The 25,936-nt window shown below is 43.3% G+C and overlaps 1 long non-coding RNA gene across 1 annotated transcript in view; it reads right to left on the bottom strand.

Moving 5' to 3' along the window:
* The window catches only part of LOC309666289, a 157,736-nt gene that overhangs the window by 77,956 nt on the left and 53,844 nt on the right, over positions 1–25,936 (bottom strand). Inside the window, exons 7-11 of the long non-coding RNA XR_014266998.1 lie at positions 23,275–23,427; positions 22,430–22,523; positions 17,903–18,055; positions 14,810–15,016; positions 2,071–3,903 (exon numbers count right to left, since the gene is read on the bottom strand). This is a non-coding gene — a long non-coding RNA (uncharacterized lncRNA). The remainder of the gene's footprint in view (positions 1–2,070; positions 3,904–14,809; positions 15,017–17,902; positions 18,056–22,429; positions 22,524–23,274; positions 23,428–25,936) is intronic.

Genomic DNA, 25,936 nt, shown 5'->3' with positions numbered 1-25,936 from the left:
CAGGGCAGTGACATTCATTGGTGTCTTTTGTGTCTCAGTCAAGGATAAATACTTTACATATGTTGAATCATTTAAAATCCTCTTAACATAATTATCTTCATTTTTATTGGTCTGGAAAAGAAAGCTCTTAAATTGAGGTAACACCTCCAAAGTAGCACAGCTAATACGGGGTTGGGGCCGGAACACCATTCCAGATCTGTTCATAGACTCTGGCTTCTCGGGGAGGATATTCATCTGTTTACCTAAGACAGCGGGGCTGTCTTAACATGAATAAAATGACGAAATGTCTTTTCAAAGATATGGGTTTTATGGAAAAGTCAGAAAATATACAGAAGCAAATGGAAAAATAATCATTCATCATCTCCCATCCAAGTTACTGCAGAAAACAGTTTGGGGTTATATTTGAAAACGTTAATATGCTTACCTGCTTTTGTCATCTGAGCCTTTATAGTGAGGTTTTATTTCTAGGTCAATAAATGTAGATCTAGGGGCTTCCCTGGTGGCACAGTGGTTAAGAATCTGCCTGCCAGTGCAAGGGATACAGGTTTGAGCCCTGGTCTGGGAAGATCCTACATGCTGCAGAGCAACTATGCCCGTGCGCCACAACTACTGAGCCTGCGCTCTAGAGCCCGCGAGCCACAACTACTGAACCTGCATGCCACAACTACTGAAGCCTGCGTGCCTAGAGCCCGTGCTCCGCAACAAGAGAAGCCACCGCAATGAGAAGCCCGCGCACCTCAACGAAGAGTAGCCCCCGCTCGCTGCAACTAGAGAAAAGCCCACACACAGCAACGAAGACCCAACGCAGCCAAAAATAAATAAATTAAATAAATAAATGTAATAAATAAATAAATAAAAATAAATGTAGATCTATATCATCTACAGTTGACTGGGTAGTATCTCAGCGTACATGTGTCCTAAATTATTCACCTGGTTCCTCTATCGTTAGACATCTAGGTTGTTTCTAATTTTTATTTATTATAAACTGTGTTCAATACATAAATTTGTACATCTTTGGGTGCTTTTGTTTCTTTAGGGGAAAAAAATCCTAAATGTGAAATTGCCAAGTCAAAGGGAATGCACATAACTTTCTTAAAAAACAAACTTTTGTTTTATTTTTTTTTGAAAGGCTTTTAAAAAAATATTTATTTATTTGTTTGTTTATCTTGTTGTGCCAGGTCTTAGTTGCAGCAGGCAGTCTCCTTAGTTGTGGCTCACAGGCTCCTTAGTTGCAGCTCACCGTCTCCTTAGTTGCAGCATGCAGGCTCCTTAGTTGTGACATGCGAACTCTTAGTTGCAGCATGCATGTGGGATCTAGTTCCCTGACCAGGGATCAAACCTGGGCCCCCTGCATTGGCAGTGTGGAGTCTTACCCACTGCGCCACCAGGGAAGTCCCTGAAATTTTTTTTTTTAATTTTATGTACAAACAGCTAGCATTGTTTCTGCTGTAAGGATGTCCCGGATGACCCAGTCAAGGAAGTTTACTTGGTCCAGCTTAATGAAGCCAATATCCTTTGTGTACTGACGGATCATACTGTGCTGGTTTGAGCAGAGGTAGCAAGAGCAAGAACCCTGGCTGAATTTTCTCGAATGGCTCCAGAAGAGCTGCTGGCAACCCATCTTGCTTTCTCGAATGCAAGGAGGCAAAAGGAAAGAGCTCCAAAAGCAAACTTTCAGATTCAAGTATGTCATGTATACAGAAAGTGCATAAGTTATAAGTGGACGGTTTGATCAAGTGTCACAAAGGGAGCACACCTGTGTAAATACCACCCAGATCAAGAAATAGAAAACTATGATCCCCCTCAACCCCTCTCAGGCCTCCCCCCAACCTTTCCTGCTCTCATCTTTCCAGACATAACCACTCTTCTGAGGTTTAACATCACAGATTGATTCTGACTATCTCTTAACATTATATAAACATTATCATCCAGTGTGTACTCATTTGTGTCTGATTTCTCTCACTCAGTGTTATCTTTGTGAACTTATGTTGATGAGTATAGTGGGAGCTCATTTTCATTGATGTATTTTTTTAAATTCTAATATTGAATTTTTAGAAAGTGAATACTCACGGGCAACATCATACCAGAAGCATCTCTTGTGCCTTCTACCAGTCATTGCTTTCCTAAAAGGTGACCTCTCTTCCGATTTCTATCACACTCGATTTGTTTTACCTTTCTTTAAATCTTATATATAAGTAGATCATACAGTAAGTACTCTTTGATGACTGGCTTTTCACTCATATTTTTACCTATTGGATTCACCCACATTTTTGGGTGTAGCAGGAGTTCATCCTTTATCGTAATAGTAGATCAGTTTATGAACATGCAGTAATTTATCCATTCTACTGTTGATAGGCATTTGGATTTTATATGATTTTTGGCTATTATCAATAATGCTACTATGAACATTCTTGTGCATGTCTTTAACGTTTGGAGGGGGGCATGTCCCCCTTTCGTTATTTTTCTTTTTCAGAATTTTTGGGCTATCTTTGCATATTATTCTGCATAGAGATGTACTTTAGTATCACTTGGTAAAAATCTTAGAAAAGTTAATGTTAGCATTTTGATTTGGATAGTGCAAAACACACAGGTTAATTTAATGTCTTAATTTTGAGGATTCTCTTTCCGTGTTTATTAAAATCCTATGTCTCTTGACGAAGTTTTACAGTTTTCTTCATATCACTTTTAAGCATTTATTTTTAAGTTTATTCCTCGGTAGTTTATACCTTTGGTTGCTTTTGTGAATAGGATCTTCTTCCAGGGAGGTCTTTCGATGACACTGTATGAAAGAAATAAATGAGTGCTGTTTAGAAATTCAGTATGTTACAGAAATTCTACTTGTCTCTTTTGTTTGTCAACAACTATTTAGAACTTTCACAGTTGCTTAGTAACGTGTCCCCTTGGCTTTTCATTCTGTGGTGGTACAAAGATAACATGGAATTCTGGAGACATCCAAAATTGCATGGCGGTGTTGGCAGCTTTCCCAGCTCACGAGTCCCTGCACAAGTTTCTACTCAGGCTGACGGGAAAGAACACCTAAAGCCTGGGCCATTTCTAGGTACTTATTCTGTACCAGTTACTACTAAGTGTGGAGAAAACAGACAGATGATCCTCAAAAACATGTATAGAGCTTTCAGTTTTCTATGGAGAGAGATTCAGCCTGTAAGGCTGAAGAACCTTCCAGCAGGGGACCCGCATGGGGAAAGGCCCTGAGGTGGGAGGGATTTAGCACATTCAGAGAAGGGAAAAGAATGCAGGGCCCGGATGTGCTGAGTGAGGGGTGTGTCCTGAGATGAGTCATGAGTGGGGAAGTGCAGGCAGGATTATCTGCTGAGATAATGCTTTTCCCACTCTGGCTGATGGGGACCCAAGCAAATGCGATGGGCTGGGGGCTGGCAGTCAGGCGGCCCTAGCTGCAAGGTGGTGTGGGCCCAGGGAGACTGAGTCCCAGCTCCAGGGTTGCCTCCTTCTAGCTGTGGGAATGAAGGCCAGTGGCCTAACTCTCTCCCTGGGCCCCATACTGAACTGGACATCTGGCATTGTAGCTTAATTGTAGCTACATTACATAGAGAATGGATGGACAACAAGGTCCTACTGTATAGCACAGGGAACTATATTCAATGTCCTAGGATAAGCCATAATGGAAAAGAATATAAAAAAGAATGTACATATATGTATAACTCAGTCATTTTGCTGTAGAGCGGAAATTAACACAACATTGTAAATCAACTATATTTCAATTAAAAAGAATTACTAATGAAATGAACATTTAAAGATCAACATATAAAAATACTTTTGGGACTTCCCTGGAAGTCCAGTGGTTAGGACTCCACACTTCCACTGCAGGTGGCATGGGTTCAATCCCTGGTCAGGGAACTAAGATCCCACATCCTGTGGCGTGACCTAAAAAGAAATAAAAATATATTTTTTAGCATCATCCTTGCAGATTAACTTTATCTTATTTTTAAACTACATTTAATACGCAGCAAGTTGGAACAGTTAAGCTTTTGGTTCCTCCCTCTGTTAAGCATGTAACCATCTGTAAGTGTACACATGAGAAGCTGCTTCTTCAAGGGGCCCTTTTGAAATATGGGCAAGCATTTTCTCATGGGAATAACATCACCCTCTAATTGGATGCAGTAAGAGAGTAAATGGTTTGATCATGCAGAAGACAGCCTAGTGAGGGAGAGGGTATGTTTATACACACAGGATTCCTTTGACTCACACTCTGCTGTGTCCTGTGTTTCTATGACAGACATCCGGTCATTCCCCTCCCAGAAAGCCATTGTGTGGCACCAAAGAGATAAAGCGTGTGAAAATGCTTTTTAACAGAAGAGCTAGACAGGTTGGGGGTCGTAATTAGGTTGGGTGACTTCCTGGGGTCCCTGAGCATCTGGGGAAACAGGTGATAGGGGCCCTGACAGGTAACCCACTGAGAAAGCAGAGGAAATGCCAAAACTGAGATAACTGAGGCAGCTGGAGATCAAATAAGACCTTTAAATTTTAATTTTTTTTCTAAGCTGGCCTGCCCACAGTTCAAAATTTGGCACTAGTTCCCATGGAAAAATGCTGGTTGCCTCAACCATGAGACCTTTCATTGCCCCTCACCCTCACCCTGTCCAGCTTCGACCTGGGCTCAGCCCAGCCAAACCCAGCTCCTGAATGCATGTGGGCCCAACTGTTGCAGGAAAACGCGTGGGGCCAGAGAGGATGGTCACGTCCCACGTCTCAGGCGAGTCGCTGGGACGGCCGCCAAGTGTGGGTTCTTAGCTTCGCACAGGAAAGAATTAAAGAGCGAGCCACAGTAAAGTGAAAGAAGGTTTATTCAGGGACATACATATTCCATAGATGGAGTGTGGGCCATCTCAGAAGGTGAGAGTGGCCCCAAGGTATAGGGCTGCCAGTTTTAATAAGGGTGGGTTTTTATAGTGGGTAATTTCATAGGCTAATGAGTGGGAGGAATATTCCAGCTATTTTGGGGAAGTGGTGGGGATTTCCAGGAATTGGACCACCGCCCACTTTTTGACTTTGTATGGTCGGCCTTGGAACTGTCATGGCACCTGTGAGTGTGTCATTTAGCATGCTGATGTGTTACAATGAGCGTATATTGAGGCTCAAGGTCTAGTGGAAGTCAACTCATCAGCCATCTTGGACCTAGTTGGTTCTAACCAATTTATGTCGTGTCCTTAATGGCTGTCATTCTTTTAAAGGTTGTGTCCTGCCCCCTTCCTGTCTCACAAGCACCCATGCAGCTCAGAGATGGGGTGAACACATCTGGTTTTCCTGTGACCCTCCTCATTTGTGCCTGTCGTCCTGGTGCCATCACTAATACTCCCCCTTTCATCCTCCGCAGTCCTCCAATATAGGTGATAAATTATATGTTCTCCTTATCGAGAACCCAACTACGGTCTGTTACCTCAACAGTCAGCAAGACTTGGAAGCCTAGGTTTGGAGAGCAAGGGTCCAGGGATACTGCACTTGTTCCCAAAAGGTAAAAGGAATGGACAGCAGGGGACGGTCTAAATTGTTCAGCCTAACATAAGAAAGACCCAGAAGGCAGTGATAATGCTCTGGTTCACCTCCCCATCCCAGGCATCCTCACTTGTTTGAGCACCAGCACGGCTGCCCTGCGTACTAGGAATCTAGATGCATAAAGCACGGTACACTGACCAAAGGCAATGAGACATTCATTCCATCTAACAAAACTGAGTCCAAGCTCACTTTGCATACCACACAACAGGCCAATGAATCTGGATCAGGGTCTGGATGCCAGTTTCTTTTACAGAACAGAGAGGGGGAGGCAGTGAGGAAGTCAAGTAAAAAGGGCCATTAGTTTTGCCTGGCTTGGCCAGCATCAGGGAGGGGATGTATTAATTCCTTCTTTTCTGCAGCCATCCACGGGTGGGCAGGGTCAGATTGTCTCCCTGTGAGCTGAACAAAGGCACTTTAGTGTAACATTCAGGCAGAGGGGCAGGGTTCCCTGAGGCAGGCCATTATGGATGATTATAATAACAAAAGCAACGAAAAGCAAAGGTTAAAGTCAAAGAAACAGATCCAACATGGAGTCAGATTTTGCTCTTCCCTGTTACACATTTACTGACATGCTACTTTGGTCCAGGAACAGACATAGATACTGGGAATCCAAAAAGGATTTCAGGCGAGTCACTAGACTTATAGTGCAGTGAGGTAAACGCTATGAGGTAAGCCCAAGGGGTCATGGGAGCCCAGAGGAAGAGCTGGCTCACTTTTCCTGGAAAGCCGTGGGGGGGAAGGGGGGGCGGGAGGAGGGGTGGTTACCAGGAAAGCTGTCACAAAGGAGCTCTTGGAGCCAGGCTCTGCAGACAAGACAAGGTACCAGATAGCTCCCTGCGGGGGCAGGGAGTTCTCAGCTTTCAAGAGCCAAACAACCAGTGTGATGAATTGGGAGATGGGGATTGACATATATACATGAATATGTATAAAATGGATAACTAATAAGAACCTGCTGTATAAAAAAAATACATAAAATAAAATTGAAAAAAAAAAAAAAAGAGCCAAACAACCAGAATTACAAGTATGTGAGAGCCAGCAGGAGGACCGAGGCAGGCAGATGAAGCCATGGACGATGGAGGCCCGGGAGGGTGGGGCTGGTGTTCCTTTCAGACCTTCCCCTTAGGGGCAGCTTGTGCCAGGCCCCAAGCCCGGTCTGGGGCTGAAGTTCAGAGCATCCAGATGGCCTGCGGGAGGTGAGAGTGGGCCTAGAATCAGGCAGGCTCTGAAAAAGCTGATCCGCTATCAGATAAACTTCCTGGGAAGAGGGCTGGAAATCTCGAGTGTCGCCATTCCGAGAAGCAGAAGGAATAGGCAGGCCCCAAGGCACTGGCTTCCCCTTGACTAGAGGGCAAGGTTGAGAAACAGGCTGGCCCCAGCTCACCCTTCCCACCCCTCCACCCTCTGCAATTTCTGCCACTGAGGATGCCATTAGGTTTTAGGGTCTCGTTGAAGTAACCCAGTGGTTCTCAAGTTTTAGCATCACCTGGGGAGCCCTGTTAAAACACAGATGCCTGGGGCCCACTCCAGAGTCCACAGGTCTGGGGTAGAGCCCCCAAAACTGTACTGTATACGAGTTCCCAGGTGCTCTGGTTCTCATGGCGTTTTTTGGCTTATTTGCTTTTCGTTGAGGTATAATTGTACAATAGTATACAAATTTCAGGTGTACAACATAGTGATTCACAATTTTTAAAGATTATATTCCATTTATAGTTATTAGAAAATATTGGCTATATTCCCAGTGTATAGTATATCCTTGGAGCTTATTGATTATATTCTCATGTTTCGAGAAGAACTGAGGTAACCCAGGCGTGGTCTCTCTTTGATGGGGCCCCCAGTGAGGCTGCCTGGGGCTGAGGACATGGGATTCGGAAGCGGGAACTGGGCTTGTGGGCTGGCTTGTAAGACTCCTCAGTTTCTACCTCAATAAAATGGTCATTCTGGGGAATATCCTGGCAGTCCAGTGGTTAGGACTCTGTGCTCTCACTGCCGAGGGCTTGGGGAACTAATAAAATCCCACAAGCTGTGCAGCATGACTGAAAAAAAAAGAAAAGGGTCATTTTGAGTCCCAAACAAGACCTGTGATATAAAAGCCCTTTGTAAACTGAGAGGTGAAATTCAATGTCAGTTATCATGCCCAAGCTGAAACCGTGTACAACTCAGATTGGGACTCAAACCCACGCAGCCGGGGCTTGAACCCGGCCAAAACCCAGATTGGGACTTCAACCTACGTGGCCAGGATTTGAACCCAGCCAAGACCCTGCTTGCGACTCTAACCTACGGTCTTTTAATTAGAATCACTCACCTGACGTCTGGACTGACTGAGGCTCAGGTTCTTTGCGTCTCAGCGCAGAAGGAATTCAGCGAGAGGCAAAGTGATAGGAAAGAAGTAGATTTCTTAACTTAGGACGCTTGTACGAGATGCAAGTGGGCAGGTGAGGGAGCTCTGCCTTGAGGATTAAGTGGGCTACAATATTATGGTCAAAGGAAAGGGGGAGGGGAAAAGACGGCCTTCTTCCAGTAGACATGAGGCTTACATCACTAGTTCCTGCTTCATATCAGGCAGGAGAGTGTCTGACCCTATGAAGTCAAACTAGGATTATCATAGCGCTTATTCAAATCAGTAGAAGGGTGGTGACATTTTTCTTCCACCTAATGGCCTGGGGCATATCTCGTGCTTTTATTTATGGCTTTATAGTTAAGCAAGGCTGCTTTGTTCCAATAGCTTTCTTGAGCGATCATTAACTTACAGTGTCTCCCAAAGTTTCCTAGGTTTCCCTCTCTATCTATAGTCCCCTACTGGGACTTCTACAACTACCTGTATAACTATCCTAGTCTATGCGTATCACAAACCTGAAGTTGTGAAATGTGCTTGTTTCTCCTAAAATAATTATGGCTGTGACCTAAGGACCACACCTACATCAGGATCCCCTGGGATGCTTCTTTTAATGCGAACATCATAGATCTGAATCTTGGGTTGGGGCCCACCATTACATTTACATTTTCAAAACGTCTTGGGTGATTCTTGGACACCCCAAGGAGTTTAAGAACCATCAACTTATTTGAGGAGTGAGTGGGAGATGAAAAAAAAAAAAGTCATTCTTCATTTTTCTGGTTTGCTGTTGGGCCAGTAAGATCCCTCCCAAACCCCGCACTCCCTCAGTCTCCTTGCTGCCAGCAATGCTGGAGGAACCTCACTTCTCTGTAAGGTCATGGCTCACCGGATTCACTTTTCCAGAAAGCTGCTTCTCAGTCGCCGGGCTCCCAGCTGCACGCAGGCCAGGCGCCCCCTCCTGGCCACATAGTTTTGTCACTTTTCCTCCGATGCTGCTAATCTGATCCTCCCACGTATGAGTTCAGAATCCTTTTAATGTCAGAAGGAAATACGATTCTCTTGCATTTAAGAAGTTTGAATGCCTCTTCAAATGTCTCAGCTACTTGTGATTTTACTGTTTCAGTGTTCTGGAATGAGCTCTCCAGAAAAAAGAGGTTCAGGCATTTAGTTTGCAGAAGTGAAATCAGATGGGGGGGGTTGGGGGGTTGGACTCCACCTTCCGTAGGTGGAGTCTTTTCTTTAAAAGGGCCACATCTGCCAGGGTGCAGCTCATAACACAGCAGTAAACTTGCCAGGGTGTAGCTCATAACACAGCAGTAAACTTGGTCCGTGGAGGATGTTGGAGGTGTGTACCTGTGTGCAGTTTCCTTCCGTGGCTTCATTTCAGCAGTATGTGGTTTTCTGTGTTCAGTTAGCGTTTCTTGCAGAAGAAATCATGCATAAGCAAATGTAAAATTCCCATTATCCTCAGATAGTTCCCTAATGTATCAATTGTACTGGCACAAATTCGTGCTCTTTTATGGCAAATCTGACTGTAATGCATCATTAAGAATGTGCTGATATGAAAATACCTCTGAAATAAATTGTAGAGTGAAAAAAACCAAGGTGCCAAAAAAAAAAAAAAATGCCACATTTCGGTAGGCTGGCAGAGAAAGTGCTCGTGGATTCAGAAAATCTAATTAACAACCTGAGACTTCCTCTGAGTCTTCTGTTGATTGTCTGGTCACTTTCTTCACAGCCTCCTGGAGCTGGAGGGTGTCCTAGAACTAGCTGTTCTTCCCAACTGTGTGCACACCCAGCACATAGTGCCTGTTAAAAGATAAACTGATAAACTAAGGCACGTTACACCTCTGAAGAGTTTATTTGAGCAAACATCAGTTTGAACCGGGCAGTACCAAACCAAAAGTTGTTAGGAGCACTCCTTTCTACTACAGGAGCTAGTAGAAAGGCTTTTATAGGAGGAGACTCGGAAACAAAGCAAAGAAATTATTTGATTGGCTATAGCTTGAGCAGTTGCTTTTTGGGGGGAAACCTAGCTGACTGTTTGTTTTTGTGTTTTTGTGTTTTTTTGCTTTTTGGCACGTGGCATGTGGGATCTTAGTTCCCCGACCAGGGATCAAACCCACACCCCCTGCACTGGAAGCGTGGAGTCTCAACCACTGGATCACCAGGGAAGTCCCGACTGTTTGTTCTTAAATTTTATTTTCTGGGATTTGAGTGCAGTAACTCTGGGCTAGGTTTTGGTTTACTTAGATAGGCTACCAAGGCATTTGAGCCACCTTAGTCCATATACACATTAGGGTCCACCCTTGGTGTCGTACATTCTACGGGTTTGGACAAATGTGTAATGACGTGCATCCATCATTATAGTATCATACAGAGTATTTTCACTGCCCTAAAAACCCTCTGTGCGCCACGTAGTCAATCTCTCCCTTCTCACTAACAACCATTGATCTTTTTATTGTCTCCACAGTTTTGCCTTTTCCAGAATGTCTTATAGTTGGAATCATATAGTACGTAGCCTTTTCAGATTGGTTTATTTCACTTAGTAATATGCACTTAAGTTTCCTCCATTTCTTTTCATGGCTTCATACCTCATTTCCTTTCGGTGCTGAATAATATTCCATTGTCTGATGTACCGCATTGTACTTATCCACTCATCTACTGAAGATTCCGGAACTATTTCGTCTCCTCAAAAGGAAGCTCTGTATGCATTAAACACTTACTCCACATTCCCTGGCCTCCCCAGCCCCTGGCAGCTACTAATCTACTTTTAGTCTCTATGGATTTGCCTATTCTGGATATTTCGTGCAAATGAAATCTCATTAATTCTTTGTACCTTCCTTACTATACAGTCTTTCTTTCATTTGTTCTTCATTTCCAACCTCTCCTTTACCCTAGGTCCCCCAGGCTCCCCTGCTGCACGATATTGTGTTATCTTTCCTTGGAATATTTGCACTTTAAACCCATGTGAATATGGCAAGTATAAGGCAAAAAGATATTTTGAATCATATTTCTGGGCCTCACTGTGACCCTGGCAGTCCAGTGGTTAGGACTTGGCACTTTTACTGCTGAGGCCCTGGGTTCAATCCCTGGTCAGGGAACTAAGATCCCACAAGCCCCTTGGCATGGCGAAAAAAAAAAAAAGAGGCCTAATACTTGGAACAAATAGAGCCAGGGAACCTGGGTCAGCCTCAGAGTCACCTGGAAAGTTTCATGAAATGCAGATTCTAACTGCCCACCGGGGAAGTCTCATCCAGGGTGTCTTTGGTATGGCTTCGACAATGTCTTTTTGTTCATGCACACTTGTGAGCACTCTGGGGCGGGGCTAGAAGTACAGTAAGGGCAAACCCTGGGGCACAGCATTTAGGGAAGCACTTGCCCTGTACCCCTTGCATCACCCAGTCAGGGCCCTGCACTGGGGGCTTCTAAAAATGTGTGGAGGAAAATGGGTCTTTCCAGGGAGCTGGAACCAGTGACCAGGGTCAGAAAAACCCAGGTTATACCTATAAGGTCTCCTGACATGGCAACTCGATGAGTTTTCACTGTTATCTTTTAAAAACTCATATCTTTAAAGGTCACAGGCATAAGGCAATATTTCCACCTAAATCTCAGACCTAGAGATGTCTAAGAACTAATTAGAATTAGTGACATTGACTTTTCTCAAATGGATGATTTTTAACATGCTGTATTAGTTTCCTAGTGCTGCTGTAACAAAGCACCATAAATGAGGTAGCTTAGAGTAACTATTCTCACCCAGTTCTGGAGGCCAGAAGCCTGAAATCAAGGTGTTGGCAGGACCATGCTCCCTCTAAAACCTGTAGGGGAGAATCTCTCCTTGCTTCTTCTAGCTTCCAGGGGTTACTGGCCATCCTTGGGATTCCTCAGCTTGAAGTTCCATTACTCCAGTCTCTGCCCCCACGGTCTCATGACCTTCTTCTCTCTGTGTCTGTGTGTGTCTCTGTCTCCCTCTCATTATAAGATGGCCTATCCCAATCCAAAGTGTCCTCATCTTAACTTGATTACATCTGCAAAGATCCTATTTCCAAACAAGGTCACATTCATAGGTCACGGATAGACATGAATTGGAGGGGAGGAGGAGGGGGACACACTTCAACCCAGTCCTTGTGCCCGCTTCGGCAGCACATATACTAAAATTGGAATGGTACAGAGAAGGTTGGCATGGCCCCTGCACAAGGATGACATGCAAATTCGTGAAGGGTTCCATGTTTTTCAAATATCATATATCACATATATGGAATCTAAAATATGACACAGATGAACTTTCCTACGAAACAGAAACAGACTCACAGAAATAGAGAACAGATTTGTGGTTGCCAACGGGGAGGGGGGGTAGGGGAGGGAAGGATTGGGAGTTTGGAATTAGCAGATGCAAACTATTATATATAGAATGGATAAACAACAAGGTCCTACTGTATAGCACAGGGAACTATATTCAATCTCCTGTGATAAACCATAATGGAAAAGAATATGAAAAAGAATATATATATACATATTTATATGTATATAACTGAATCACTTTGCTGTACAGCAGAAATTAACACATTATAAATCAACTATACTTCAATTAAAAAAAAAATTTGGGGGGGTGCTATGCCACGCAGCTTGCGGGATCTTAGTTCCACGACCAGGGATTGAACCCAGGCCACGGCAGTGATAGCGCCAAGCCCTAACCACTGGACCGTCAGGGAGCTCCCAAATAAATTTTTTTAGAAATTGTTCACCTGTAGGCTTTTCATTTGATTTGGATTCATTCTCTTCACCTACCTCCAAATAAGCGGGGGTCTTTTATAAGGATTTTAATTGATGTTGCCAATCATCTAGCACCAATCTAAAAGATGAGAAGATACTATTCTCCACAGGTGAACTAACACATCAGATTATCAATGTGCTCTGCTCCCTTACAGAAATGCACATTCATAGGGGAGCAGCCTTTAGGGTTTGACCACCTGTATCCACTTGTATGTTTCCAAATGTAGGAGACAGTATACCTACAAAGGATTTTCTATCTCTAGGAAGGTTGGGAAAAAATAAATAAAACTCCTACTGTTTACTTGAATCTAGAAAGGAATGAAAGCTCTCTTTTTAAGTTAGCGAAGGAATGAGATAGTGACAGGCAGACCTAATAGGCGAATTTTTATTTTAAGCGAAACAACAAGGAATCATCACTGTTTCGCAGCCTTAAGGATCACCAGGTTCACCTCAGTTTATAGTCAATTGAACCCCAGGGAAGCTAAGTGATTTCCCAAGGTCACACAGTTCATCAATCACCTAAAAAATACTTACTGATCCTCTGCTACATGTAAATCTCTATGCTGGGTAGCATAGGGGCCAGAACAGAACACTTGACTCCAGATTCCTAGTCTCTTAAAATTGCTGGTGCCTCAACACCAATCAAGGGAGTGGCACCAAACCACCAGCAGCTACTGCATTCTTCATCTCCATGTACTTTTTTAAAAAGCCAGTATCACTTAAGAATGTTCTTGATCAAGCAGTAAAAAGTCATTAATTTTATCAAATCTGGATCCCTGCATACACATCTTAATATCTTGTGTACGAAATAAACAGGCATAAAGCACTTTTGTTGTATCCTGAAGTTGTCCACGAAAAGCCCTTGAGTTGCAAACTGAACGAGTTGCATTTTTCATGGAATACCATTTATACTTCAAAGAACACCTGCCCAAACTAGAGTTATTCACATTTGAGTATTTGGCAGGCATTTCCTCAAAAATGAATAAAGTGAAGACAATTGACAGCATTTGTTGCCCATGATAAAATTTGAGCCTTCAAGTAACAAGTGAAATTTTGGAAAACTTGTGCCTACCACCATGAGCTTGACAGGTTCCCAATATTTAAAGACTTTTCTAGTAAGATCTATAGTCATATTCCAAAGGTATTTTTTTCTATATTACATAATGAAGTGTGTTAACTTTTATAAGACTTGTATAACTCAGTTAATCAATATTTCCCAAATGATCAATCCATGATGTTAAAAAACCAAGCATGGGTAAAATATCTATTTAAAGTGCAAGATGGATTTTAATGTAGCAGAGTAGGAAAAGTTCATTGATATGGTTTTAGATTACACATTGCAATTTAGGAAACCACCACTTGTCAAGCGTTGGGGTAGTATCACACAATAGCCACAATTATCTAATAATCATCTAAAAACAAAATTTTCTTCCCCATTCTAACTATATAACAGCCAGGATGAATTTTCTTCAAACACTTTAACCAGAACAACACATTGCAACAAATGAAAAAGTAGGTGAGAATCAAACTCTCTTCTATTAGGCTAGACCTTAATAAAACATTTTCAATGTAAAAAAACAACATTCTTCTCACTAAATGCTTCCCTATTTTGAAGAAGATCATTATTTTTTATTTTTAAAATGTGTTGGGACTTCTCTGGTGGCGCAGTGGTTAAGAATCCGCCTGCCAATGCAGGGGACACAGGTTCAAGCCCTGGTCCGGGAAGATCCCACATGCCACAGAGCAACTAAGCCCGTGCGCCACAACTACTGAGCCTGTGCTCTAGAGCCCACGAGCCACAACTTCTGAGCCTACGTGCCACAACTATTGAAGCCCACGCGCCTAGAGCCCGTGCTCCGCAACAAGAGAAGTCACCGCAATGAGAAGCCTGAGCACTGCAACAAATAGTCCCCACTCGCCGCAACTAGAGAAAGCCCACGCACAGCAACGAAGACTCAACACAGTCATAAATAAATAAATAAATAAAAGAACGTGAATTTCTTTAAAAAAAAAAAAAGTGTTATTGTTTTACCTAACATGAAATGGGTTTATTATTGGTATTGTTCTGGTCACCCCGTGGAGGTATATGGATCCCACAAGCAAAATTTGCCTCCGGTTTTGAGACTGACACACCACACACACCAAGAGGGTATGAAGAATTCTATTACTCACATAATCAGGCTTTCTGGGAAGAGCAGGGCAGGCTCCAAAGAAGGTCCAAAAACAGCTTAAGAAAGCAGGGAGAGGCGACTGGAGTCTTCTGGTGGTTAGGGGTGGGGCTGGAGTGAGGGCTCCCTCACATGGACCAGATCGTGCGTGGGCTGAACTTTTCCTTGGCACAAAGGGAGGCAGCTCCTTGAGCTTTGTCACTGGCTTCAGCTGTGGGGCGAGAGGGCCAGGTTAGGCACAGAGGCTGGAAGGTGTCAACACTCAAATAGCAACAACGGGGTCGGACTCCTTATTAAAATTCACCCTTGATATTGGACTGATGACTGAAATGTGGCCATGTTTCATTTAATTGAATTTGAACTTGTAAGAAACAAACCATTATGGTGTTCTATGAAGCCTGTAGACTGGTTAGGGAGGTGAAAGTTCTGTTGAATGCCTTAAGAGCCCAGTGTTCTGTATTTTGCAAAGTGAAATGTGTGCATTGGTTGCTATCAATAATATTTAGAACTGCAAAGGAGATAAGAAGGGTCTTGGTGAGCCCTCACATTGTGGCTTTCATAGGTGCAGAGATATGTGTGCCCTTGGTTTATATTTTGGGTATCTGTGAAGCAAGAGATTCCTAGAGTTTTTGACCCATAAGGATGCAACCTTGGATAAGGAATTGTTGCTGCCACTTGGCTGGACCAGATGGCTGACTGTTGGCAATGAACAACCCACGCATCTGTAAACGTGTGCAGCTGAAGCTGATTGTTGGCTAGGGCTCAGGGCTAAGATGACTGCCTGAAGTCCAGCTAATTGTGCTGACCCTGTGTCCTGTCCTTAGTTAGGGATGGCCCCATAAAGGGATAAAAAGCAGCAGCTCTCCAGAGAGCTCCATCACGTATAGTGATGGTAATGATGTCTGTAAACCATTCAAACTCCCATTGCTATTCACTGTATCGACCCCAAGGCTCCCCAGGTAGCCACGAGGTCTGGAGAGGGGTGACCTCTTCCAGCATGGTAGCATCTGGCAAAGGTTGTGAGACAAATGACCCAGGGCTACTTGAAAGAGGGCTTCAATGACATTCTCCAGGCCTTAAACATCAATTATCAAAACTTTCAACTTAGGTTGATTACACGTGTAACAGAGGCTTGGGCAGACTCAGCAAATGCAGCATAAAGCAGCCAACTCAGGGTGTAAGCTCCCTAGCAGGCAGCAACACAGCTCAAAGAGCACACTGGCCAGCCAGCAGGCAGCAGCTCAGAATGCATGCCTGCCAGCAGGCGACAGAACCAGTTAGCAAATCAAAGCAGGAGAAGAGAGACCCTTGGTAGTGGTCACCACCTAGATACTCAGTGGTTGGGTTCACCCTGCCTCCTTGGGGTGATCACAACATTTATTTACACAAAAATAAATAAATAAACAAATCAATCATTAATTTTAAAATAAAATTTTGAATTCTCAGTTTTAATTTCTAACACAGTAAACATCAATAGAAATATCCCACATAAGCAACAACTTTTTGACGCCCTCTCTATATTTTAAGGGTGTGAAGAGATCCTGAGACCAAACAGTATGAGACCCATTGGTGTATCTATTTGTAAAACTGAAGCAAAAGTCTCACAAGACAACAGTTACTCATCTATCATGTGATACACCCGGTTTTCTCCTCTATTCTTCTCTATTTCATCCTATAACAAATGCTGGTCATGCCCACGAATGGTTCATTAGCTACAGCTTGAAAACACTCAAGTAAAGCATGAGGATAGTATAATGTCTTTGTGGGGCACTTTTTACTTAAATTAAACTTGGTTATTGTTGGAGAGAGAAGTATCTAAGGTCACATTGCCCCTGAGGATCAGGTTCTCACTTCTAAACAGAGTTGAATATACCGTGAAGTTAATGAAGCTTGGCTTTATGGTTCCTCATGTGCACAGGCCCCTTCTAGGGACCTGTACCTATTTTTTATGGGTAATTTGGCATTCCTTTTTTTTTTAAAGATGGCCACCCAATCTGTATAAGCTTCAGGCCTCACCAAACCTAGATCCATGCCTGCTTCTAAACCATTTTCCCCCCAGTATATAAGCTGGATTGTTTTAAAATAAATGCTTTGCTTTCCTAACTAAAAACAATGGTAGCAATTAGAAACACAACTGCTGTTTGCATCAGGTCCCTTTAAAGAAACTCACATGAGTTACTTATTTCAAGAAAAAGGGAGTTGATTCTAAGGATACGTGTGCACTGGGACTTGAGAACCATCCAGAACAAGTCTGTCCCTTTTTCCCTTAGCAGCCCCATGGACTCTCTGCTTCTTTCTTGTGAGTCTGTCCTCCTCTCTTTACAACCGGGCTTCTTCAGACCCTCAACTCCACGGTCCACAGTGAGCTCTTACTTAGTTCTCGTCCTCCATTGACCCAGCCTGCCTCGGTTTACTCCCTTGATTTACAAATTGCCAACCCCTGGATGAGCAATCTGATTGGCTCAGCTCGGGGTTCCAAGCCGGGCCATGTCATAGGTTGCTAGGGAGCCTGAGATAGGCCATCCTTGGACCAAGTGCCCAGTAAACCACAGCGGGGGGGGGTGGGCACAGGGCCAGGTGATACAAACCTTAGCCAGTTAGGCCACAGAATCTATAGACAGGGCCTTATCCCTTAGAAGGGCTGGTCAGCAGACAGAAGTTATTCTGATCATTCAAGCTTTGAGTTTTTGCTCTATATTCTTAATTAGAGTTTAGTTCAATTTTAACTTGAATGTTTTTGCAGTGCTGCTTCCAAATGTATGTGTATGTGTGTGTGTGTGTTTACCTCACTTTTCACTGTTTAATTTTGGAGTACAAAGGAGAATTTTTATTTTTGGTATTTTCTATTTTTAAAAACATGTTTCTTTCAGAGCATACTGATGTTCCAATTGTATTCCTCCCGGTTTTTTTGCTAATCATTGGAAAGCTGATGCAAGTGAATTATTTCAGAGAAGTATGTGCTACTCAGTTTCACCTAGATGTCACTCTAAAAAGGTGGTTAAGACAAAAGAATCAATAGTATGTGTAAATAGGAGTTTCATTACGATATTCTTAGCTGCCGGAGAATTTAATTTGTGAGAAAGACACACAAACTCACTGTGAGAGTCAGTTCCAAAAGGTCTCCAATTTCCTTTGTCTCTCTTCGGTGACACCCTAGGATTCCCTGAGTGTGTTGTGGGCTGCGTGCCATTCCATGTTATTGCTTTGTTTGTTGTTGATGGCCAAACGTGTCTATGACTTTTTTTAAAATCTGGAAGCAGAAGTACCACATGAAGCATGTTTACAAATTTTAAGCCCTTCTGGATAGTTGCAGGAAAGAAGGCAGGAGAGGAAGGGAATTCATGCACAAGAAAGTCTACTATGGGCTTGGCACTACTTTTCTATTTTATAGCTGGTCTCAGGTAAAATTCTCAGGTACTACCGCATTCTGAAGGTCAGCTCAGTAGAAGATTGCTAGACCCCATCCTTCCTCTGTAGCAGACACCCCTGTAGGGCCGTGGTTTTCCAAGTGGGGTCCTAGGACCAGCAGCATCAGAATCACCTGGGAACTTACTAGGAAAGCACATCTTCAGGCTCTGCCCTAGACCTGCCTCATCAGAAACCCTGGGGGTGGGACCTGACACTTGGTTTTAACAAGCTCTCCCAGGTTTCTGATGCAGGCTAGAATTTGAGAACCAGCATTTACAGCAGCGGTCCCCAACCTTTTTGGCACCAGGGACCAGTTTCTTAGAAGACAATTTTTCCACGGCTGGCTGGAGGGTCGGGGGGGATGGTTCAGGAGGTAATGTGAGCGATGGGGAGTGATGGGGAGCGGCAGATGAAGCTTCACTTACTCGTCCACCACTCGCCTCCTGCTGTGCAGCCCGGTTCCTACCAGGCTATGGACCGGTACCAGTCCACAGCCCAGGGGTGGGGACCCCTGATCTACAGGCTTTCATGTCAAGATATCAGGGTATGCAACACAAACAGCACTTGGAGTAGGACCACAGGGGCCTATAACTCACATGTTACTTTGCTACTTTCCTCACTGAGTCCAAGCTCACACTTCTCTCGGCACAATAGGCCAACAAATTGAGAGACGAGGTGTTGGGGCAGGAATAGCGACTTTATTAGGAAAGCCAGCAGACAGAGAACATGGTGGACTTGTGTCCCAAAGAACCATCTTGTCTGAGTTAGCATTCAGGCTTCTTTTGTACTAAGAGGGGAGGGAGTAAAGTCAGACACTTCCTGGTTCCCGTCAGCCTCCAGAAGGGATATGTTAATTTCTTCCTTCCTGCAATCATTCATAGGTTTGCATGGTCAGGATGTTTCCTGTGGCTAAACAAAGGTATTTTAGCTTAATGCTCATTACCTGGGAGGCAGGGGTCCCAGAGATGGGTCATTATGTGTAATTGAAGCTTATAGGCAACATCCTTTTGGTGATTAACTTGTAATAGAATACAAAGGTTCTTCCCTATTACACTTTCAGGCCTTTATTTAGGTTATTCCTCTAACTAGAATACTTTCTCTCTCCATGTCCAGGCCCATCTGTTGGAATCTTGTTTGTTTTTCAAAGCCAAACCAGTTCAAAACCTACTTCCTCTAAGAAATTTTTCCAGATTCATTCACTCCTCTGAAATGTGGTGTCTGTCTTCTACAGGGAGCTCAAAATAGATTTTGGTCAGGAAGAAAAGTTAGAAGCCGACACACTTCCTTTGCTTTCTATCAGCAAGTCCTGCCTGCTGCTCCTGACTCAGGGTCTAACTGTTCCCTCTCCTGGAATGTGTTTACTGGAGATCAGGGATCAGAGATCAGAGGTCAACAAACATAGCCCACAGCCTATATTTGTACAGCCTCTGAGCTAAGAATGTTTTTTACATTTTAAAATGGTTAGAAAAAAAATCAAAAGAAACATAATATTTTGTGACACATGAAAAGTACATGAAATGCAGATTTCACTGTCCATAGTTAAGGGATTGGTGGAACACAGCCTCACCCATTCATTTATGTTGTCTATGGCTGCTTTCTTGCCCCAAGGGCAAAGCTGAAAGAGTTGCAACAGAAACTGTATGTCCTGCAAAGCCAAAAATCATTACTGTCTGGCCCCTTACAGAAAAAGTTTGCAAACTCCTGCACTAGGTAACCTCACGTTTCATGCTTTCACTTTACTTAAGTCTCTGCTCAGATCTCACCTTATCAGAGAGGTCTTCCTGGACCACCCTACCTAAATGACACAGATGCCTCCTGACCTGTTCTGCATCTTTCAGATGCTTTGTTTTTCTTTGTAGCCCTTATCTTTAGTAGATGTTATGTATTTTTAAACTATAGGTCTCTCCTCATCAGAATCCAGCTTAATGAGATCAGAGCCTTTATTTTGGTTCATTACTACATGCCCAGAATGCTCTTAATGAACATTCAAACGAATGAATAAATATTCTCTAATAAGAATTCCTCCTAAGACATTTCCTGGTAGTTAAATTATTTTACTTTTATATTTGGAGGGATATGGGGTCATGTGTAACTAAGTGTAGTTTCTAGACTAAGTGATAGTAACAGAGGAAACTGGAGATATTGTTTGCCTTAAAAATAATGAACATACATTGTAGAATTTTTTTTTAATTAGAAGAACTGGAGGCAAAGCTTTCAGACATGGAGGTCATTCATCAAAACAACTCCTCTAGTTTGTAATAAGAACATCCAGAGTTGCTGACTGGAATTCTAGAAACTAATTTTGACCACTTGTTTTTTTAAAGAGGTTTTAGAGACTACTTTGTCTCATTCTGTTTCTATTTCAAAATTCTTCCACATTTTAATCCAATTTTACAGATGTAGAATGTAGGCCAAAAAATGGGTTTCAAGACATAATTGCTGTTTGCTTTAGGGTAAGGAATTTTCTGGAGAACTAGCCAGCATCACTCAAGAGCCTCAAGTGATCTTCCCATGCCCTCCCAACTAGAAGTCAGAACAGTGTTTGTAAAGGAATAACTCATCTGCCTTTTCCTCCTTTTGTAAAGACGTGGTGTCTTCTGTAGTTTTTTTTTTTTTTAATTTATCTACTTTATTTATTTATTTTTGGCTGCATTGGGTCTTCGCTGCTGCGCAGGCTTTTCTCTAGTTGCAGCGAGCGGGGGCTACTCTTCGTTGTGGTGCACAGACTTCTCAGTGCAGTGGTTTCTCTTGTTGCAGAGCACAGGCTCTAGGCATGCAGGCTCAGTAGTTGTGGCTCGTGGGCTCTAGAGCACAGGCCCAGTAGTTGTGGCGCACGGGCTTAGTTGCTCCGCGGCATGTGGGATCTTCCCGGACCAGGGCTCGAACCTGTGTCCCCTGCATTGGCAGACGGATTCTTAACCACTGTGCCACCAGGGAAGCCCCTGTAGTTTGTCTTTTAAACAGATTGCCTCATGTTTACCATGTGCTGGGTGAAGACAGCATGTTCACTAGGAATATGCCCTCTTCCCTTCCCCACTCAAATAAATAGAAGTATAGGAAAACAAACAAACAAAAAATAAATAAATAGAAGTATCCACATGAAAGGACAGGTTTTATCATTACATTAGGGAAATTTATACAAATGACTTCTATCTGGAAATCTGAATTGTGAGATTACAAACTTAGGGTGGTTCTCTCAGGAAGACTGTCCCTGTCACTTTGGGGAGAATTATGACTTTTGTATTAAATTCTGAAAATTTTTTCTTGGATATCATAGTCTAACTCCCAGAAAGTATAAGCAACTTGGCTGTGGTCACACAGCTAGATTAGGACCCGGATGTCCTGCCTCCATCTCTGAGGGCTCTTTCCTCTTCCCTGCATCCTTCAATGCTTTCCAAAAACACTTTCTTGCATTTTCCTCCTTTAAACCTACATGAAGATGCAGGCAGGGTTTCCTTTGTTTATTATCAGCCTAGTTGTTGATTAGTTGTTGATTAAAAATGGAGAGAGACATTTCAATGCAATTCTTTTTTTTTTTTTTAAGGCATTTCTGGTATCTGCTCAGTGGAATGTAAAAAGTTTACTACAGAAAATAAAAAGGAGTACATTCCTATATCAAGGAATAGTAGGACTTTTTGAGGTTCAGTGACTAGGGGAATAAAATGTGTGTGCTTGAAAGTACACTAAACAATTAGGTTCAGAAAATACTTTTCCAAATACTCTTTGGATCTAAAACAAGAAATCAGTTTATCCTGGTACAGACACATCTGACAGAGCTAATGTTACTGGGCTTCAAGAAACTGCCCAGGAGGACTTCCCTGGTGGCGCAGTGGTTAAGAATCCACCTGCTAATGCAGGGAACACGGGATCGAGCCCTGGTCCGGGAAGATCCCACATGCCGAGGAGCAACTAAGCCCGTGCACCACAACTACTGAGCCTGAGCTCTAGAGCCCCTGAGCCACAACTACTGAAGCCTGTGCGCCTAGAGCCCGTGCTCCGTAACAAGAGAAGCCACTGCAATGAGAAGCCCGCGCACCGCAATGAAGAGTAGCCCCCACTCACCACAACTAGAGAAAGCCCGCGCACAGCAACGAAGACCCAATGCAGCCAAAAATAAATAAATAAATGGATAAATAAATTTTAAAAAAGCAACTGCCCGGAGACAGGACTGAGAGCACGGAAACAAGACTGAAGATCTGTTGTGACAGCAACTGACCATTCAGAAGCTTTACAATCCGAAGAAAAATGAGCTTGAGAAGAAACATGGGACAGCAACAAATCATCACCCTACACGGCAAGCCCTCCGATTTCTATGAAAGATGAAAACTCTGTCATTTGAAAAGGCAGGAAAAAACAAACATTCTAGAAAAAGAAAATAAAGAAGAAAAAAAACAAAAAAAATAAACATTCTAACAATGAAACTTCTTAAGATTTTCTTTTTGTGACAAACTGAGAGGAAAGTAGCACCTAAGTTATTTTAAAAAGATCACGATTTCAGAAGTCCTGTGGCTTGGAACAAAAAAACCCTGGCTTTAAGTTTTTGCTTAACACTTTGTAAAATGATTCCAAGTACATACTTTTATTTTTTTAGGACATGCTTTTCAAAAGTAGGATGAATATGTATTGGGCTGCACCCTGCAGGCTTGCGAGGCCTGCACTTGCCCAGCATTAAGACTGAAGGAAGAGGGACTTCCCTGGTAGTCCAGTGGTTAGAACTCCACGCTTCCACTGCTGGGGGCCCGGGTTTAATCCCTGGTCGGGGAACTAAGATCCAGCAAGCCATGCCACAGTGGCCAAAAAACAAAAGACCAAAGAAAGAGTCCCAAGTCAGCAACAGAGACATCAATGGTTTAATGGATGGGGAGCTTACAGGTCTGAAGCAAGGTCCTGGAGTGACACCCCACCGTGTACCCGGTGGGCAGGACTCAGCGGCAGCCTTTACTCCCTGGGGAAGGGGAGATTCCCAGTTATAGGGGAATTGACATCAGCTGGGCTCACTGGTTACCAGGGAAACCAGCAGAGAGGCACGCCCCTCACCGCCCCTTTGATAAGAACAATCACCAGCTGGAGCCGGGGGCAAGTAGGAAGGTCAGTCATATGAGCAGGTGTAGGTGAAGCAGGCCCTGGTCAGGCAGGGGGTGTACAGAGAGCAAGAGGACAGCCCTCTTGAGTGGCCTGACCATACGATATGCCGTTTCCTGCTGCTACCTAGAGCTGTTGTGATTAATTAAATTGAAAAACAAAATAAAATTAAACAGAGGCAGTACCTAGATCAAAATATCTCTGTGCTATGAACAAAAGAAGAGAGATTAAAATATTTAGTGCATGAAAATGAAAAGTGAGGTTGGAGTCTACCTATGCTCTAGTTTTGATATATCTGTTTTTCTTTTGCCAAGCTCAGTAGACATTTGTTGTTTTGGTGCATATGTGTAGGATGGATATCCCTTAAGGGGAGAGTCTATTGGATATTTGTTGTTGCTGTTGTTTTTACCCAGCTCTACTCTGTAGTAATAGTTCCCTGATTTTGCCTTGGGGAACCACCCCCTACACCATACTCTGAGCCCACATGCTTCAGGTGAACCTGAATCCACTCTGGCTCCTGGGAAGAAGTACGTGACCCAGGGTAAGCTGATCAGCAAGCCTACGTCTCCTGACAACAGTAATCGGTTCAGAGAAGAACACATGAATCAAATCAGACCAATCAGGGCATAAAAGATTCAATTCCAAGAAATTGAGTTTATTGGTGGGTGACCTGGACCTATTTTTTCTCATTGGATGTGAATAAGAATAGAGCTACTCCTATAATACATTCCGGGCGGGGAATGTAAAATGTTACAACCTTATGGAGGAGAATTCAGCAATATCTAAAGAGACTGACAATAGAACGCAACTCATAACCTGCGATTTTTTCCCCCTATAAAAGGTGTTATTGGGACAATTAGTGACATCTGAGTTATTATATCAAGTTTAATGTCTTGTTTTTTATCACTGTGTTTTGATAACTATACTGTGGTTGATAGCCTTGTTTCTAGATAATACACACTGACGTATTGAGAGATAAAGAGTCATCACATCTGCAGCTCATTACCCATGGTTCCAAAAAATTACATTATACACATACACACGCAGATAGTATATGTATAAAGTAAGGGACAAGAAAAAGAATGATAAAACAAATGGGGTAAAAAGTTAACTAGGGAACCTGGTTAAGGGGTGTGGTATAATAAGAAATATATTTGGTCTTTGTCATAGTTCCTGGCTCTGAGCTCCTAAAACCCTTGCCATTCCCTGAGTGATAGGAGGGTCTGATCATTCATAAGGAGCCCCTCTCACGTACACCCGAGTTTATGTTAATGAGGTGACTTAGGGTGGGCCCCAAGATAACCTCTGGATGGAGCTGGTCACCAGAAAGGCAAAGTGATTAGAAGGCTGGAAATTTCAGCCATACTCACCAACCTCTGGGAAGGTGGGGAGGGTGGAGATTAAGCTCTATAAAAACTCCTGAACAACAAGATTTGCTCAGCTTCCTAGTTGGTGAAAGCTTCCTCACACTGGGAGGTGGTGCACCCCAGTTCCATGGGGACATAAACTCCTCTCCTCAGGACCCTTCCAGACCTTGCCCTGTATACCTCTTCATCTGGCTGTAAATTTGTATTCTTTATAATAAACTGGTCAATGGAAATAAATACTTCTCTGAGTTCTGTGAGTCACTCTAGCAAGGTAATTGAACTTGAGGAAGGGGTTGTGAGAACCTCCCATTTATAGCCAGTTGGTCAGAAGCACAGGTGACAACCTGCAATTTCTATTGGCATCTGAAAAGGCGAGGGTGGGGAGGAAGGGGGCGCAGTCTTATAGGACTGAGCCCTTAACCTGTGGGATCCGGCAGTATCTCCAGGCAGTGTCAGAATTGAGTTAAATTATAGGACACCCAGCTGGCGTTGCAGAATTGCTTAACGTGTGGAAAAAACTACCACACACTTGGTGTCAGAGGTGGAGTGTGTGAGTGGAAGAGTGTAGGACACACAAAGGAAGTGAGTTTTCCTTTACAGATGGGCACACAGAAATCCTCTATGCTACTCTCGTAACGCTTCTATAAATCTGTAATTATGTCAAAATAAAGTTTACTTGAGGAAGAGCAGGAGAGGGAGGAGGAAAAAGAAGAAGGTGGCTGTTGGCAGCCATTTAAAACCACACTGGAGGGCTTCCCTGGTGGCGCAGTGGTTGAGAATCTGCCTGCCAATGCAGGGGACACGGGTTCGAGCCCTGGTCTGGGAAGATCCTACGTGCCACAGAGCAACTGGGCCCGTGAGCCACAATTACTGAGCCTACGCGTCTGGAGCCTGTGATCCGCAGCAAGAGAGGCCGCGATAGTGAGAGGCCCGCACACCACGATGAAGAGTGGCCCCCGCTTGCCACAACTAGAGAACGCCCTCGCACAGAAACGAAGACACAACACAGCCATAAATAAATTTAAAAAAACAAAAAACAAAAAACTTGACCTCTAAAAAAAAAAAAAAAAAACCACACTGGGAAAGGCGGTCTCAGAATGGAACAGACCCAGAAGCAGCAGAGCAAGAAGTGGATGGGGGTGACTTTATTGGAACCCTGTGTTAAGATTTAAATGAGTGAGTCTGCTCTACCTCTGTCCTTTTCAGCTTGCATGAGTCAAATGATTCCTTTTCACAAGACTTGCTTGTGAAAAATATAATTCACCAGATTCCAG

The sequence above is a fragment of the Balaenoptera physalus genome (assembly GCF_965194825.1).
Source record: "Balaenoptera physalus genome assembly, chromosome: 8".
NCBI lineage: Eukaryota > Metazoa > Chordata > Mammalia > Artiodactyla > Balaenopteridae > Balaenoptera > Balaenoptera physalus.
This window is presented reverse-complemented; position numbering and strand designations above follow the sequence as displayed.